The sequence below is a fragment of the Lithobates pipiens genome, unplaced genomic scaffold (assembly GCF_037356315.1).
Source record: "Lithobates pipiens isolate NorthernLeopardFrog02 unplaced genomic scaffold, aLitPip1_a1.2 Scaffold_30, whole genome shotgun sequence".
Taxonomy (NCBI): domain Eukaryota; kingdom Metazoa; phylum Chordata; class Amphibia; order Anura; family Ranidae; genus Lithobates; species Lithobates pipiens.
This window is the reverse complement of record NW_027507791.1, coordinates 169825299-169837420: the sequence shown is the minus strand read 5'-3', so window position 1 is coordinate 169837420 and position 12122 is coordinate 169825299. Positions and strand designations below refer to the sequence as shown.

General features: G+C 46.1%; 4 pseudogenes; all 4 read right to left on the bottom strand.

The window, feature by feature from the left end:
• Nucleotides 1-3330: 3330 nt before the first annotated feature.
• On the bottom strand, nucleotides 3331-3449 carry LOC143949291 (5S ribosomal RNA; annotated as a pseudogene).
• Nucleotides 3450-3552: 103 nt separating this feature from the next.
• Nucleotides 3553-3671, bottom strand: LOC143947837 (5S ribosomal RNA; annotated as a pseudogene).
• Nucleotides 3672-7087: 3416 nt separating this feature from the next.
• On the bottom strand, nucleotides 7088-7206 carry LOC143949716 (5S ribosomal RNA; annotated as a pseudogene).
• A 616-nt stretch (nucleotides 7207-7822) lies between these two features.
• On the bottom strand, nucleotides 7823-7941 carry LOC143949522 (5S ribosomal RNA; annotated as a pseudogene).
• Nucleotides 7942-12122: the final 4181 nt, after the last annotated feature.

Genomic DNA, 12122 nt, shown 5'->3' with positions numbered 1-12122 from the left:
ATCTACCGTATGGAACAGCTCACATCAGCGTTAGGCGACAGGGAGGAAGAGCACACTGCTCGTTGGTTGTCTTGGAGCCTGTTCAGGTTTTCCGACGCATACAGATCCTATCTGTAGGCTCTGGCACGTGTATAGAGGGAAGGGTCCGGTCGTGGGAACCCATCGGAGTCCTCTTTCTTTCTCTCCCTTCTCGTATACCACCCTGGTTCACTCTCTCCCCCGTCTGCCTCGTAGCACTGTTAGCCCCCTATAACTTTCATTCTTTCTACCCCCATACCCTTCTCCTGCCCATTTGCTCCCCCCTCTTTCCCTACCCCCTAACTCCCAAGTATAATTAAAATACATGGTGATTGCAAGGATCTTTTCGTTTTGTTCCCTCGATTTCCCAGCCAGGGGTTGGCGGCCCTCGGGGTGGTCCCGGCTGAGCTCTTTGACCAGTAGAATGAAGGTGACCGATGTTAGAGGCCCCTCAGTTTGGGCCTTGAGGGGGATCGCCCCGGGGACTGCCCTGGTTTATAAGTAGACACTGGGGTGCCAGATCATTAGAGTGGGATAATGTGGTGGCCTAGCCACGGCTGGGGCTGCTGCTGACATAAGTTGTTAGGTTTCCCCCGGTCCCCCACAAAGTATTAACTATGTATTTTTGTTAACCTGGAAAACTGAGGGATCTATGTCTTTTACAGTTTGTCTCTGTATTACCTGCAATCCGTAAATAAAGAATTAAAAAAAAAAAAAAGTCACTAACCAGACCAGATCCTTCTATGGCACCTGGTCTTCCCAGGGAGTCTCCCATCCAGGTACTAACCAGGCCTGACGCTGCTTAGCCTCTGAAATCAGACGACATCGGGTGCTTTCAGGTTGATGTGGCCGTAAGCGTTCTCTTCAAGACACGCCCAACCCTCTTGACAAACGCCAAGATGGTCGCCTTGAGAAACAAGCAAAAAAAACAGGTCAAAGCCAACAACATAAAAAGAAGCCTATGGGCTTACAGCGGACCTTAAAAGATGGGACCCACTAGCTCTGTCATGGTTCGGACGCTGTAATGTGTTGAAGATGAACACGATGCCACGACTTCTGTATCTACTACAAGCCTTACCTATCAAAATACCCCAGACTTTCTTTCATGCGGTTCGCTCAATCTTTATCAAGTTCCTCTGGCGCGGAAAACATAAGCGTATTGGTAGGGCAATGCTATTGCGACCGAAATTGCGGGGAGGTATTGGCTTCCCGGACCCTGCTCTATATTACACAGCGACGCACACGACACCGGTGGTTGACTGGTGCCGGTGTTCTGCCATATACTGTCCGGCCATGATATAGTGTCCACGCCGTACTGCGCATGCACAGTACGGAGCAGACGAAGCTTCGGAAAATCTCCAAAGCTGAACGGCGCCTGCGCGGTGAGTGGAGGTGGTAGCCCCACCATCCAAGCGGACATAGGGTTGTGAATATTAGAGGGTCCCTTGCAGGCGAGCTTAGCTCGCCACGCTTCGGGCTTTGCCTCGCTGCGCTCGGCTCTTTTATATTCTTACTCTATGTCCACTTGGATAGTGGGGATAGAACCTGGACTCAGTGCGCAGGCGCCGTTCATGCTCGGCAATTTTCGGAATGCGTAGTACACAGCGGACACTATCCGATGGGGGACCATATGTGATAAGACACCGGCATGGGGAACTGAAGCTATGGGTCAAGCTAGAGCAGGAGATGGCGCGGGTTCCACTGGCTGGTCTGCCTTGGGCGGGGAGGCCATTGGAGCCCTGTGTGACTACTCACCTGTTAATTGGCCCCTCGCTCGCCGAGATGGATAGTTTTTTTCACCTTTCCCACCTGACTAACTTCCCTTCTCCTATGACCCCAATTATTGGACATCCTAGATTCCCTCCGGGCCTGTCTGACCAGGCCTTTACCAGGCAAGCCCCGAAAGGGCTTCTGAGAGCAGCCCTATTTCTTGGACCCACGGGCTTGATTCCCATGGGGACCATACTGCTAGAGCAAGTACCTGTTGCATTGGATAGCTGGAGAGCTAGACAGCTAATCCATTTCCTCGGATCACTACCTAACCATTCGTTCTTCTCTAGACAATTCCACCCCTTCGAGGAACTTTGCCTGGATGATGGCCCAGTTCGTGGTTCCCTCTCTAGGTCCTACCAAATCCTGACAGACGCACAATCCTCCACGGATCCACCCTTCCTAGCTAAATGGAAAAGGGACTTACAAACTACATTCTCCAAACCACAGAAGGACAGAATACTCTTTTTCGCCCATAAGTTGTCACTCTGCAGTAAATGTCAGGAGATCTCATATAAGCTGATCACACGCTGGTATCGTACACCGGTGGTGTTGGCCAAAATATTCCCCGGTCAATCTGACCGCTGCTGTCGCTGTGGACCAAATGTGGCACCATTCTCCACATTTTCTGGGAAAGCCCTAAATTACAAACATTCTGGCAGCCTGTCCTGAGACTCATCCACAAGTTCACAGACATTTCCTTAGCCAATGATCCCGCAGCAGTTCTTCTCAATCTAACTCCTATGTCGAGAAAGCGTTATCATAAGTCCTTACTTAAACATCTCCTCAATGCAGCTAGGGCCTGCATCCCAAGTCAGTGGAAAGAGCAATCTGCTCCAATGGTGACCCAGTGGTTCACAAGGGTAAATGATATTGAACGAATGGAAGACCTGACTGCCACAATGAGGGATAAAACGGAGGAGCATGGGAACAGATGGTTCTACTGGACCCAGTTTCGCTTTTCGGAAGAATACCTCCGCGAGACATAGTAAGCTCATGGTGATCGTTGGAGATCGCTGTTCCAAACGTTGGACAGCTGATGAGCTGGTGAGCTGAGGGCGTCTCTTGCTCCCTGGGAGGGGACCCCACCCTATCCACTCTACCCACGACACCCCCTTACCCCTTCTTTTCCTTTTCTGCCATTTCCTTCCCCAATCTTCTCTTTCCCCTTCTCCCTCCTTTCAGTTCTACTATTTCCCTTCTTAACTCAAAAAAGGGAAAAGAAAATGGTATGTTCCGACCCCATTTGACTACTACACAATACTCTTCCCCTATCTATGGATATCTAAACTCTTCGAGGGTAGCAGGGCTAGTATCAATAATATTTTAAGTGGTAGAGGATCCCAACGAGATGGAGCTTTAATCTCATCTTGATATGACCGCAAAGCTGTACACGTGCTATTCTCCTCAGACGTCTTACCATTGGCTCTGATATCCATGCAATATGATCATTTGTTTGTAACTATTTGTATCACACATTCTGTGAAGTTGCCTTTGCATTGTATGTCGCATACTACTAAATAAAAAAACAAAAAAAACAGAAGCCTATGGCACCTGGTATTCCCAGGCGGTCTCCCATCCAGGTACTAACCAGGCCCGACACTGTTTAGCATCCGAGATCAGACGAGATTGGGCTCTTTCAGGGTGATGCTGCTGTAAGCGATCTCTTTGGGCACTCTCAACCCTCTTGACAAATGCCAAGATGGTCACCTTGGGAAACAAGCAAAAAAAAGAAAACGAATCAACGCCAACAACATAAAAAGAAGCCTACAATAACTGGTAATCCCAGGTGGTCTCCCATCCAGGTACTAGCCAGGCCCGACTCTTCTTAGCCTCCAAGATCAGATGAGATTGGGTGCTTTCAGAGTGATGTGGCCATAGGCAATCTCTTCAGGCAATCTCTTCAGGCACTCTCAACCCTCTTGACAAACACCAAGATGGTCACTTTGGGAAATAAGCGAAAAAAAAACAGGTCAACGCCAACAACATAAAAAGAAGTCTACAACACCTGGTATTCCCAGGCGGTCTCCCATCCAGGTACTAACAAGGCCCGACTCTATTAGCCTCCAACATCAAACGAGATCGGGTGCTTTCAGGGTGATGTGCCCGTAGGCAATCTCTTCAGGCACTTTCAACCCTCTTGACAAACGCCAAGATGGTCACCTTGGCACTTTATGCAGGCCACCCTGGAACATATAGGTCTTGGCCCCAACATGATGAGCTGGGTAATGTCGCTTTACTCCACGCCATCGGCAGCGGTACGGGTGACCGAGTGGTGCTCGGACTCTTTCCCCATCACTAATGGGACGAGGCAGGGGTGGTCTCTGTCTCCCCTAATTTTAATTCTGACACTGGAACCACTTATGTGTCACGTTTGGAATGACCCGAATATTACTGGCATATCCAAACCCTCTGCACACCACAAAATTGCGGCGTACGCTGACGATCTAATTTTTTCCGTCTCCAATCCACACATTTTGCTTCCCAAAATACTTGCGTCTCTACAGCGACACGGCAGCCTATCAAACTATAAAAACAATTGCGCCAAGTCGGCTGTATTGAATATATCGGTCCCGGATGGTGAGGCCAAGAGGCTCCGCACCTCTTTTCCATTCTACTGGGCTGAAAAATCTATACGTTAACATCGCAGTGGATTTAGCGCAATTGTACCTGCTTAATTTTGTCCCTCTCCTGGATAGACTGAAATCTGATTTGGGAAACTGGCATGCTTTAACACTGACCTGGTTCGGGCGCTGTAATGCATTCAAAATGATGGCCCTCCCTCGGATCTTATACATGTTCCAGACATTACCGATCCGGTTACCCCCAATTTTTTTCAGACAACTGCAGGTGCTGCTCCGGGACTTTATTTGGGCGCGCAAACTGCCCAAAGCCCGTTTGCAATTGCTTGCCAGACCAAAGGACAAGGGGGGTCTGGGTCTCCCAGATCTCAGACAATACTACAGAGTGACTCTGCTAGCGAGAGTCGTTGATTGGCATTGTAATGGCCCACACAAGCAGTGGATGGAGATGGAGATTGAGGATGGATCCATTCCCCTATTGACCTCCCCGTGGCTCGTGTCCTCCCTACCAAAAGACCTCAGAGGTCACCCCGTAGTGGGAGCTAGGTTGGCTGTTGTGCGGAGGTTGTTCCGCTGCACACACATTGCTCCCCTGCCATCACCAATGACTCCGGTTATAGGTAATCCAGACTTCCCACCGGGATTTACCAACAAGAAACTGCGACAGTTGACAGTGGTGGGGAAACAGCATCTGGGAGAGGTGTGGCCCATGGGAGGGCTCCCGACCACGCAAACTGTCGCCGAGCTTTCTGACCCTCCGCTTGACTTGTTTAGTGCTTATAAACTTTGTCACTTTCTTCTGGCCATACAAAGGGCCTTCTACACTCCTAGAGACCTGACACCCTATGAATCCATCTGTCACAAAAGGGAACCTGTGCGACACACCCTCTCCCTCCTGTACAACCTATTGAGTAGTCAGGAGGAGGAGTCGACCCCCACCATTTATCCACAAATGGGAGAGGGACTTAGGCATCACATTTACCCCACAACAGATAGGGAAGATCCTGACCTTAGTACATAAAGCTTCCATCGCAAACCAATATCAAGAATCAGGATACAAGATAGTCTCACGCTGGTATAGAGTCCCATACCTTCTGAATAAAATGGATAGATCGATCCCGGATGTTTGTTGGAGGTGAAATTCAGATATGGGGACCATGGGACACCTTTTCTGGGCATGCCCGACCTTGAGGAACTTTTGGGTTCCCAGTAGCGTGCCTTCTACACTTGACCGAACAGCCTGTTCGAAAATACAAAAAAACCCTCACAATGCAACTCCTGAATGCCGCCCGGGCCTGCATTCCCGCACTGCGGAGGCAGCCTCAGCCCCCATTCAAGGTGCTGTGGTATTCCAAAGTCAATCATATTCTCCGGATGGAAGAATTGACCGCCACCCTTCACAACACTGAAGAGGCATTTAGTGTTACATGGAGGCCCTGGAGGTATTTCACTGGTACTCGAGACTACATTCGGGAGTTGAGCAGTGCCTCCGTCCCAGAAAACGACTGAACATCTAACGTTTACCTACGTAGGCCATGTCTGCCCTGGGTGGCATTCCCCCCCTCCCTTTTTGTCTTTATTTTTCTTTTTTTCCCCGTCGCCATCCCCCCACCTCCTCTCTCTCCGTCTTTGCACTCTCTTCTTCCCCCGTCCTCCCTTTTGACTATGCCTTGTCTCCTTACTAGCCTTCGGGACCCAGAAGAACCCCAGGGTTCTGGACATGACCGGCTCATATTTTACTCTAGTTCACGTAGGTCATGATAAGCTGGCTCGCTGTGGTCCCAGTTGTTCTCCATGATTACATTTGTCCGAACGGAGCTGCACTAGTTATACTGTACTACATGTCGGAGGTGGGGTTTCTCTATTTTCTGCATGAAACTGTAGGACTCCCCTCTGAGAACCCAGAAATATTTGGCTGCCTATTTTTTGTTAGCATGTAATTGTGACCCTGGGTCATGCTGTATGGTTGACTGTTATATTTATGTTGTTCTACTTAATAAAAGAATAATAAAAATAAAAAAATAAGTCAATGCCAACAACTTAAAACTAAAGCCTATGGCATCGAGAAATCCCAGGTGGTCTCCCATCCAGGTACTAACCATGTCCCAACCCTGCTTAGCCTCTGAGATCAAATGTACGCTCAACCCTCTTGACAAACGCCAAGATGGCCACTTTGGGAAACAAACAAAAAAAACAAGTCAACGCCAACAACATAAAAAGAAGCCTGCGGCATCTGGAGAACCCAGGAGGTCTCTCATCCAGGTACAAACCAGGCCCAACCCTGCTTAGCCTCTGAGACCAAACGAGATTGGGCGCTTTCAGGGTGTTGTGCCCATAGGCAATTTCTTTGTGCACTCTCAACCCTCTTGACAAATGCCAAGATGGTCACCTTGGGAAACAAGGGAAAAAAAACAGGTCAAAGCCAACAACATAAAAAGAATCCTACGGCATCCGGAATTCCCAGGCGATCTCCCAATCAAGACACTAACCAGGCCAGATCCTTCTATGTCACCTGGTCTTCCCAGGCAGTCTCCCGTTCAGGTACTAACCAGGCCTGATGCTGCTAAGCCTCTGAAATCAGACAAGATCGGGTGCTTTTAGGGTGATGTGGCCGTAAGCGTTCTCTTCAAGACACGCCCAACCCTCTTGACAAACGCCAAGATGGTCGCCTTGAGAAACAAGCGAAAAAAACAGTTCAAACCAACAACAAAAAAAGAAGCCTATGGCACCTGGTATTTCCAGGCAGTCTCCCATCCAGGTACTAACCAGGCCCGACACTGTTTAGCCTCTGAGATCAGATGAGATTGGGCGCTTTCAGGGTGATGGGGCCGTAGATGATCTCTTTGGGCACTCTCAACCCTCTTGTTGGGCACCTGGTATTCACAGATGGTCTCCCATACAGGTATTAACCAGGCCGTACACTGCTAGGCCTCTGAGATCAGATGAGATTGTGCGCTTTCAGGGTGATGTGGCCATAGGTGTTCTATTTAGACACTCTCAACCCTCTTGACAAATACCAAGATGGTTATCTTGGGAAACAAGTGAAAAAAAAAAGGTCAACGCCAACAACATAGACCCTGGCGGTCTCCCATCTGACCCAGACCCTGCTTAGCCTCTGAGATCGGGCGCTTTCAGGGTGATGTGACCTCAGGCGAACGCTTTGGGACATACTCAAAACTCTTGACTGATGCTAAAATGGTCACCTTGGGAAACAAGCGAAAGAAAAACAGGTCAAAGCCAACAATATAAAAAGATTCCTACGGCACCTTTAATACTATCTAGGCCGGACCCTGCTTAGCCTCTGAGATCAGATGAGATCGGGCGCTTTCAGGGGGATGTGGCCGTAGGAGATTTCTTTGGGCTCTCTCAGCCCTCTTGACAAATGCCAAGATGATCACCTTGGGAAACAAGCGGAAAAAAAAACCCATGTCAACGCCAACAACATAAAAAGAATCCTACGGCACCTGGTATTCCCAGTTGGTCTCCCATCCAGTTACTAATCAGGCCCGACAATGCTTAGCCTCCGAGATCAGACAAGATCAGGCACTTTCAAGGTGATGGGGCCATAGGCGATCTCTTCGGGCACTCTCAACCATCTTGACAAACGCCAACATGGTCATCTTGGGAAACAAGCGAAAAAAACCAAGTCATTGCCAACATTGGAGGCTAAGCAGGGTTGGGCAATCAGTTTCCTTGCCTGAAATAGGCATCTCAGAACTGCCATCTGGCTACTTCCCGAGTTTCCAACTCCTTCAACTAATCCCAGGAGACAATACTTCGCCCCCATCCTGGTGGAGGTTCCAACCACCCGATCAATGGTTCCTGTCACCTCTGTCCAGTAGCGGATCAACTTCGGGCATCTCCAAAACATGTGCATCATGTCTCCCCCCATGTTCCCGCACCGGGGGCAACTTGCGTCCGGCCGTTCGGCCAAACTGAAAAAGTTTACGAGGAGCATAATAGGTTCTATATAATAAGAACAGATGTGACATCCTGTGTGAGGAGAGCCACAATTCACCACAGGCAGGATTCCTGTGGCCAATTATAGCTCAGGGGGGTTTAGTACACACCCCACACTATATAAGGCCGCCAGCACGGCGGCCTTGTATAGTGTGTTGCGGTGGTCAGGGAAAGAGGATGATAGGCAGGGACAGGGTCTTTACTGCTTGGGAACCTAGCACTGTTACAATGGGTGTTATGTGCCTCCTGCACAGTACACACCTGAAGCTACCCTTTATTACTGGTGTTCAATTTCTGCAATACATGCATCTGCAGTGCAGAAGTTAGAGTCGGTGTTGTGTGCCTCCTGCACAGTATACACCTTATTGCTGGTGTTCTGTTTCTGTAATACAGGAACCTAGTACTGTTACAGTGCTAGGGTGTACAGAGAAGCTGGTATATATAGAAGACTACAGCATACAGAAGAAAGGCTAGTGAATACAGAATACAGGTTTCGTGTATGTAGATAGGCTTGAGTATACAGAGATGCTAGAGTAAACAGTGAGGCTGGGGTACACAGAGAGGCTAGTTTAAAGACAAATACAAAGATGTTAGTGTATATAGAGAGGTTAGTGTATAGAGAGAGTCGAGTGTATACAGAAAGGACAGTGCATATAGAGAAGCTAGTGTATACAGAAAGGGTATACATGAAAGCTGACATTCTATACAGAAGACTGGGTAGTGTATACAGAGAGTCTAGTGGGTACAGAAGACAGGCTGGTGTATTCTAGCTAGTTTTTACAGTCTAGTGTATACAGAAGACAGGCTGTGGTATACAGAGAGTTTAGTGTATTCAGAGAGTCTAGTGTATACAGTCGGCGAGTGTATACATAAGACTGGCTAGTTTACACAGTGTTTACAGAGATGCAAGGGTGTACAGAGAAGCTGGTATATATAGAAGACTACAGCATACAGAAGAAAGGCTAGTTAATACACAATACAGAAGACTCGTGTATGTAGATAGGCTTGAGTATACAGAGATGCTAGAGTAAACAGTGAGGCTGGGGTACACAAGGAGGCTAATTTAAAGAGAGATATACAAAGATGTTAGTGTATATAGAGAGGTTAATGTATAGAGAGGGTCGAGAGTATACAGAAAGGACAGTGCATATAGAGAAACTAGTGTATACAGAAGACAGGCTTGGGTATACATCAAATCTGACAGTGTATACAGAAGACTGGGTAGTGCATACAGAGAGTCTATTGGGTAAAGAAGACAGGCTGGTGTATTCTAGCTAGTTTTTACAGTCTAATGTATACAGAAGACAGGCTGTGGTATACTGAGGGTTTAGTGTATTCAGAGAGTCTAGTGTACAGAGATGCAAGGGTGTACAGAGAAGCGAGAAGCTAGTATATATAAGGCTAGTGAATACAGGCTAGTGAATACAGAATACAGACTCGTGTACGCAGATAGGCTTGAGTATACAGAGATGCTAGAGTAAACAATGAGGCTGGGGTACACAGAGAGGCTAATTTAAAGAGAGGCTAGTATATACAAAGATGTTAGTGTATATAGAGAGGTTAGTGTATAGAGAGGGTCGAGTGTATACAGATAGGACAGTGCATATAGAGAGACTAGTGTATACAGAAGACAGGCTTGGGTATACATCCAAGCTGACAGTGTATACAGAAGACTGGGTAGTGTATACAGAGATTCTAGTGGGTACAGAAGACAGGCTGGTGTATTCTAGCTAGTGTTTACAGTCTAGTGTATACAGAAGACAGGCTGTGGTATACAGAGGGTTTAGTGTATTACAGAGATGCAAGGGTGTACAGAGAAGCTAGTATATATAGAAGACTACAGCATACAGAAGAAAGGCTAGTGAATACAGAATAAAGGCTGGCTTCTACGGAGAGGCTACCACTACGGAGATGCAGAACACTATCTAGGGTATATAGAGAGGCTAGATTATACAGAGAGGCTAGTGCATAGAGTGAAGCTATTGTATATAGAAGCCTGGTTAGTGTATACAGAGAAGCTAGTGTGTACAGAAGAAAGGCTAGACAGGCTATAAAGAGAGACAAGTTTTTACAGAAGACAGTTTGGGGTATACAGAGATGCTAGTTTATACAGAGAGACTAATGTATACAGAAGACGGGCTAGTGTATTCAGAACATAGGCTAGTGTATATCGAAGACAGGCTATTGTATGCAGAAGACCGGCTAGTGTAAACATGCTGGTGTATATAGAGAAGGCTAGTGAATTTAGAGGGTAGGCTAAGTGATAACAGAAGACAATCTGGGGCATACAGTGACATTTCATCATTTCATCTAGCTCACATCTCTAATGGAGTTTGTCTCATTGCCATGTTATGCCTTTTCATTCTTATGCTAAATATAGATCACTACACGATTTTAATCATCCACATCAAGCATGCAATAAAACTATCATACATCAAAATAAACCATGTACTCTTTTGCTCTATTTTGCATATTTGTAACGGGACTGTGAGTATGTGACAGTCCTGACACACCATCCTGACTTATTTTTCTATATTTCTTATTAGAAATGGAGAGTACTATCTCAAAATCCGCTTAAATCTATTCACTTCGATGAGTTGTACCTTAATGCAAAATGTTCACAAAACCATCCATTTGCTACCAGACATGCTGCACATACTAAGAGTAATGTAAATATCGCTCTCTAGCGATGTAAACAGTTTTATTGCTTTTCTGACATTGACCGAGTATCTCTGACATTAACTGAGTATCTCTCTGCACTTGGATCTTAATAATAATAATAATAATAATAATAGGATTGTGTAATGCAAACATCAACTAGTCTAATATAAGCTTTCTCATTGGTACCGGCATATCCTTTAAATTTAGACTAACGCAACTATTTCTCGGCCATTTTCAAGCTAAGCTTTCAATCTCTTACCTTTGAACAGCGATACTTCCTCCCTACAATATTAAGCCATTTAAATGTCCTATTGGTCGCCTATATTATACAACTCTCTGAAAACCCTATATGTAGAGAATAAAACTAGTCTTACATCTAAATAAAACAGTTTTATTGCTCAACCAAGTATCAGCTGTCATGACAAATAAAGTTTCCACTGTTTGACTCTATTTTCTGTATTACTTCTTTTTCTCCACCTTATCTGTCACAGTTAAAACACAGTGACAAAACATTTCTTTTTACCGCAGCAAAATGTGAGAAAAGCAGTGTAAGCCGTCTTTCTGCCATATGCAACCATCTCTCGCTACCTCTATGCAATAGGATTCTCTTTCCAGTGGAAACGGAAAACAGTCAGTGTAAGCCGTCTTCGTGCGTAACAAAATTAATGGAACGATTTACACGTTGGAATTTGCAAACTACGTCAATTTACTCTTAAATAATGTACCTTTGCATTTATCCCTTGACTTTGCAACTATCCCTTGATCCCTTTTGTGTATTCACTTTATCTCGACCTATATATACTGCCTCAATATTTTCCTAATTTGTTTTGCTATACTTATTATTATTATATTATAGAGATTACTAACTCTAAATCATTGTAAAACCTAACCATAGTTATAATGTCTACAGCTAATTTTACGTTAAAGCAAAATTAAGAGTAATGCAACCATCTCTCGCTACCTCTATGCAATAGGATTCTCTTTCCAGTGGAAACGGAAAACAGTCAGTGTAAGCCGTCTTCGTGCGCAGCAAAATTAATGGAACGATTTACACGTTGGAATTTGCAAGCTACGTCAATTTACTGTTAAATAGAGTACCTTTGCATTTATCCCTTGACTTTGCTACTATCC